This window comes from Henckelia pumila, chromosome 2 (genome assembly GCF_033568475.1).
Source record: "Henckelia pumila isolate YLH828 chromosome 2, ASM3356847v2, whole genome shotgun sequence".
Taxonomy (NCBI): Eukaryota; Viridiplantae; Streptophyta; class Magnoliopsida; order Lamiales; family Gesneriaceae; genus Henckelia; species Henckelia pumila.
This window is the reverse complement of record NC_133121.1, coordinates 107127795-107134552: the sequence shown is the minus strand read 5'-3', so window position 1 is coordinate 107134552 and position 6758 is coordinate 107127795.

Sequence of the window (6758 nt, the reverse complement as noted above, 5' to 3'; positions counted from 1 at the left end):
TCTCAGGGCTCGATCAATATCGATGATCTCACAACCACACGTTCGCAAATCCTAAATACTTGAAATCAAAAGAATCACACTTGATTCAATCCTCTATCTCTGACAGAGTCAAACAACAGCTACACGTAGTCACTAGTGTCATGCCTGCACCAGTCTAGACATACTATCCACTGTCTATATTCATTCAAGATGATCAGTAGGACCTGCCAGACCCAAAACGCACTACAAGTCTGAAAGATTCCAACTAACGCTGAACATGTTCCTGATAATTATATCTCTCTCTAAGGCTGCAACAATTTAAGACTGAGGTAACCTGCCACGATGTCCCACCTGAAATCACCTCCAATTGTACACTGTCATAAGTCACGCTTCCCTCACGTCTCAAATAGTCATGTACAATCCTTAGCATCAGATATAACTCATTACTGAAGGAAACCATCATTGCTGAAAAATACTTCCCCCGGGTCAATGTTTTAGATAATTTTACAAAATCATCTCCTGGATAGCTCCTACCACAAGAGAATCCAATCATCGACTAGATCCACTAGTCTCGCAGTATCCCATTGACTAAAACTATCTACTCAGAATACACGCTCGTCAAGGAAATCCCTCCAGGACTAGTCCTTACGGCAGAAATCCAAACCAATATCTCCGACGACAGTCAAACAATATCTGAACCACTGATACCTAACCAGGCATCTAATCCAAGGTCATATCCCGTCGTGACTGTTACCAAGACTCTATACTGAGAAGCCTTCCCACCGCCGATCTTGAAGCACAAGGGCTTCCAGACAATCTTCGAAGTACAAAGACTCCCAGAGTAACACTGGCATAGGGTCGCGCCCCATCACATCTAGTCATGGTCATAGTCCACAACTCGGCATATACTCGACCTGGTTCCTGATGAAATCCCATCATCGCAATTCCCAACCTAACAAAGGTCAAACAGACTACCGTTCTAAGGAAACAACCTAGAACAAAGCCCAAAGTTCCTATCCGAACAATATTTACATACATCCAGATGAATCACCTCAGTCATTCACAAATTCCTGGATAATTAATACATGTATCATTACTTCAAGTTATGTACAACTTCTTTATTACAATCCCATGTAATACTGTGAGACCTCGATTCTAAACAACTAATCTTGGATTATACAACAATTAAGCAAACACGATTCAAGACTAAAAGCAAGAGACCTCGATTCTAAACAACTAATCTTGGATTATACAACAATTAAGCAAACACGATTCAAGACTAAAAGCAAGAAATTATTTTTTTTTTTCAAAAGGGGGTGCGCCTGGGCGGCTAAAAACTGCAGCCCGAGCGCCCCCTGCTGCAGAACTAGAAAATAGCAGAAAAACAAGGAGGCTCGACTCCAACACTTCCAAAATGAAATCATGCATTACAACGCAACTCAAAACGTTAATACACATGTATACTCCAATACAAAGTAGTTCTAAAGTTATACAATCTCGAACTAATAGAACATGCTTCCATCTAGCTTATTCAATACAAAACAAGTTCGAATACGATCTAAGTTCGATTACAAACTCGACTTCTAAAACCACAAGGCCTCACTCTATCAACTCTTCCACCTAGCCATGCAATCTCTGACTTGGTCCTGCCCCACCTGTTGCCAAGTACACATACAAACAAAGACAACAGCCGGATAATCCGGTGAGAATACAATTCTCAGTAATAGAGACTAGCATATAATAACACATAAATATATCAAAACATGATATAAAATCAAATTACACATATTCCTCAAGTAATTCATTCAATTGCGGAATTAAAATGATATGCATGACTTTAAAACTTCTGGATTATCAAACTCAGATAATCAAATGGAATTCTTCTTTCTTTCTTTCTTCGGTTTGGGATCCCGGGGTTAAAATATCCAATGATCACACCGAACTCCTCTTTCGAGGTGGACGAGGTATATTTTAATCTTCTAGACTCTAGGGCATTATAGTGAGTTAATCGACACTTGTAGTAAATCGCCTACCAAGGCCACTCAACTATAATCTCCAGATCGTCTAATTCAAAATGAATAATCAATCGTCTCAATATGAATGCATATGTAATCTCATGCATTCAAATATAAATTCAATCATAAATTCATATAAGCATATAAACATGCAAGTATGTGATTTCTTCTAGGACACTCAAATGAATCCGGATTCGAGTTAATCGTCCTATTCCATTTCAAAGTCATCTTATACCTTCTCGTCGTTTCAAACTCTTCAATCTGAAAAAACAAATCCTCAATCAATATCCAAACAAGTTCATCAATCGATAAAAGAAGACATCGATACTATACCGGCTCGACTCTTCTAAACTGATCAAGACTGCAAGGCTCACAATCTTCAAGAACTTCAATTCAATCTATCAGAAGAAGTCATGGTGATCAAAATCGATGTCAAACTCATAACAAACTCGTATAACTTAAAACATCAAAACGACTTTCAAACTTCAAACTGACGGCATAACGGCTATAAATGATCAAACCGGAAATGCAGACAGCAAAACAACAACTCAAAATACTCATTCCAAACCTCAAACATCAATTCCAACACAAACCCAACACATCTCAAACTCATGATTTTCGAAAATAACAAGAAAACTCATATCAAATCCATTCGTCGATAGATCTTCGAACCGACTTAGATATACTGTCACAGCTATCTAATAATCATCCTCTCCGAATATAAATTAATTCTAACAACATCCAAAAATTCAAACCTCTCATAATTAAGATAAACTTACATCCCACGGAGCACTCGAAGCTGTGATCGTAGATATCAAGTCAGAATTCAATTCTATCGGACGGACTGAGCTAGAATCGAAATCACAAAGTTTGGGAAAGCTTTGGGCGTTCTTCAATGGTGGAGGATCGACTTGGAGGAGGAAGGGAAGAAATGAGAGACTTAGTCAACAAGTCTAAGATATAACAAAACTCAATTTTGCGTTTTAGTCCTTGAAATTTTTGAAAATTGCAAAAAGGTCCCTGATTAATAAAAAGTCGGCTCTCGAATTTTGAAATCACTGAATATTTCAAATAACATCAATTAAGATAAAAACGGGGCGTTACAAATACATACAGTATTCAAAATACAACGAAATGTACAACCAATAACTTGAAATGATACAACCGGATTCTGATGATTCATTACAACTGAAATATTGTTTACAATTACAACAATACAGTATTTAAAATCATCGTACTCGTCTTCGTTTCTTGATCATGAAGCCTCTAATCGACACACGCATCGATACAAGCATACTCCCATCCAAGTCTCTCTATATGTCCTCATGCGAAGAACTCCGGAGAAATGGCACGTGATAGCTAACCAGCTATGCTCTGCGTCAGTGCATGTCATTCGACCACCTCTGCTCACGATCTACCATCAGCGTTCTTCTTGTATTCATATCATGCTTTTGAACATTAAGTTTCCCATTTGCCTACCGAAAGCATCGATACAAGCATACCGGCAAAACCATGTTCCGCATGAGTTTAATGACCTTACACTCAAAACCTGTCATGCCTTAAGCACTCGAGGCATTTCCTGGTGAAGGTCTATATGACGGTCTCTACAACTATGAGTGGAGAATCTCTTCGGACTGAAACCACATGGGTTTATTACACACCATTCGTTCCAAAAAGCCCTCAAAGGTATCTGACACGATATACTCGTTTTTCTCTTCCAGTCTTTTCCGGCTAGAATCCATATGTTCTTCGATCAGCATCCCAATGCATCGAATGATGATCCGTACACAGGAGTCAATCTATCTATCGATATGCTACTACTGGTGTTCTCATCACTGTTGCATTCCTTATAGTAAAGACTTCTGCCGCAAACCTCGGCAATGAAGAACCAAATCTTCTTTCGTTAGGTCTCCTCAATCCTACAAGGATAATCCAACGTCTCAGTACTATTTTCCAAGTATCTTGCATGCAGCTCTGATACCATAAATGTAGCGACCCATACCGGATCCGCTACCTAATCAGAGATAAGAGCATAATTAAGCATGCATTAAATAAATCGTTGTGGAAGACTTAAATACAAGAAGACCGGCAGAATACAACCGGCTAAACAAACTCGATTATACAACCCAATCAAATTATAAGAACCTATAACTAATCATGTTGTCTTCAAGGTCACTGGCTTCTCCAAGCTCCTGGTGCTCAAACCTGCACCTACACCTGCCCCGTCAAATGGGGTGTCCAGATACACAGAAAAGACTGGACATGAGCGCTAAGCTCAATACGAAAGCACGGATAAACATACAAATATGATGCATGCAAATGACAGGGTATCCATATCTGGGATAACTGTATACAAACTGCTCAGACTGGCGCCTGAAATATGAGCTCGTCACATCGGGGTAGCTAACCACTGTGTGTGACCACTCACTCCCGAATCTCGGACGCGGACCACGGAGTCCTCTAGGTATCAGTACCTAAGGGTACTCGATATCAAACGTCCAAACAGGGCTGAGTAACCCTAACTGGCTCATCTCAAAAGATGTACAGACGTACAGGCACAAGATGATATGTACATGTCATATATCAATAACAATAACATGCAAACACATAAATGCAACATATAAGCATGCATATCCGCTGGCAATCTCAGTCAGTACTTACGTACCTTTCTACAGGCAGTCCTAGCAGACCAACTCTAGGTTCCAAGCCTATCATCAACTCTACAATGCAAATACACATGCATCATTCATTAAGCTCTAAAACCCTTAACTAAGCTATTTCATACTCCTAAATAATTTAAGGAGACTATAGATATATCTGCGTCCGTCGTCAGCCCACTGATGGCGACTATCCCACAACTAGGGGCACACCTCTGCTGCAGCTCCACAGCCTCGAGCACTACTCCGCTACACGAGCACTACTCTGCTACTATGTCAGACACTGTCTGACTATACTATAATATTTTTCCCTACTCCAACTCTAAAATAAGAGTACCCAAAGCCCTAAATCAGAGTCACGTGGGCGAAGGAGAGGAACTCGGAATTTGCACCAAATGAGGAGCTCGGACCTCATATTTATAGAGCACGTTCGGATCGTTCGATCCTGACTTCGGATCATCCAAACTACTGCGGGCCGTCCGATCGCCTCATCGGATCGTTCGATCTCCGCCACGCGTCCAACCATTTGCATGCAACCATACACCTGTCCAATAAACTGTTCGGGCCGTCCGAACCGGCTCTTCGGATCGTCCGAACATCTCCTCGATGATGTCACCAATGACGTATTATTTTGGGACAGCTGGCCGCATGAGTTCGGATCATCCGAACCCACTTCGGACTATCCGAAGTCTTCAGAGCCTCCGAAGCCTGGCTCCGTCCATGTTCGGATCCTTCGAACTCAAGTTCGGAGCGCCCGAACCTGCCGAACCATACCCACCATTTTTGAGTGTCCTGGATCCATTTCTGGACGCCGTTAATCCATTTGAAATTTTCTTAATCATGTTGTACTTAATCCGAACATGATCCTTCAATTAATTACTCATTAATTGTTAGTTTTGGATACGGGCTACTACAATTCCAAGATGGCGGCAATTTAGCAATTACCGCAGCCGCTTGTAATTCTTTCGACACTTCTATTTTCAAATCCTTGAGTTTAGACACTAGAACTTGCAGCTCATCAGCTTGATTCATAACAGATTTATTATCATGCATTTGAAATTCCAGATACTTCATACAAATAAATCTATTGGTACCTTGTTTTTCCGAAGTGTACTTTGCCTCAAAACCATTCCAGATTTCTTTTGGAGATTGGATTGATCTGAACAAATCATAGAGACGATCAGATAGTGAATTCAGAATATGTCCTCTGCAACGTTTTTCATCATCTTCCCTCTTCTTGCGTGCAGCCTTGATAGCATCTGAATCGTCATCTTTTGGTGCAGGCAAATCAGGAAGATTTGAAACGAGTATATAAAATATTCTCAATTCAGTGAGAAGAAAGGTTATCTTATCTTTCCAACTAGTAAAATTCAGTCCATCAAAATGCACTTATTTATAGGCAAATTCCTTAACCAACACAACTTTTACTAAAAGTTGTTTGCTGTTGATAAACCAACACAACTATTGGTGAAAGATGTCCGTTTAATTCAAAGGACACTTCCATGCCTATTAATAATTTAAACAATTAAATAATTGATAATATAATCATCAATTATTTAATTCAAAAGACACGTTAAATAATTGATAACCATCAATTATTTAATTTCCTTTAATAACCCTTACATCAAACATAACAACCTATTATTAAAATCCTAACATTCGCTTTCATTTCGGCGGCGGGCCCATCTTCTTCCTTGTCCAGAGTTTACTGCGGCGTGGGCTGCCGTTGGATTCTCCGTCTGATAACTTTTGCATCCCAAATCAGCTAATCAGGGGATCTCTACTAGATTTCCTAATCCCGCCGGTGTTCGCCGCCGTTATGGTGTTCGGCTCGGCCTGCCTGATTAGAGGCATTGGATTTGGGGAGGACGATGAAGAGGTGGAATATTGAAGTGGGTAGTGTCGATGCTACCCCCAATGAGGTATTCAACAAGGGAAATGTTCATATGAACAACTCGCTTACATAAAAAAAACAAGTCGTTGGATCTGGACATTGACATTACCATTGAAGTGATCCTATTAGGGTTTTTGGGTACTTGAATTCAATCTCACTTTTATTTTATTTTATTTTATTTGTTTGCTTTTGATTGCTTTTGAATTTGAAAAC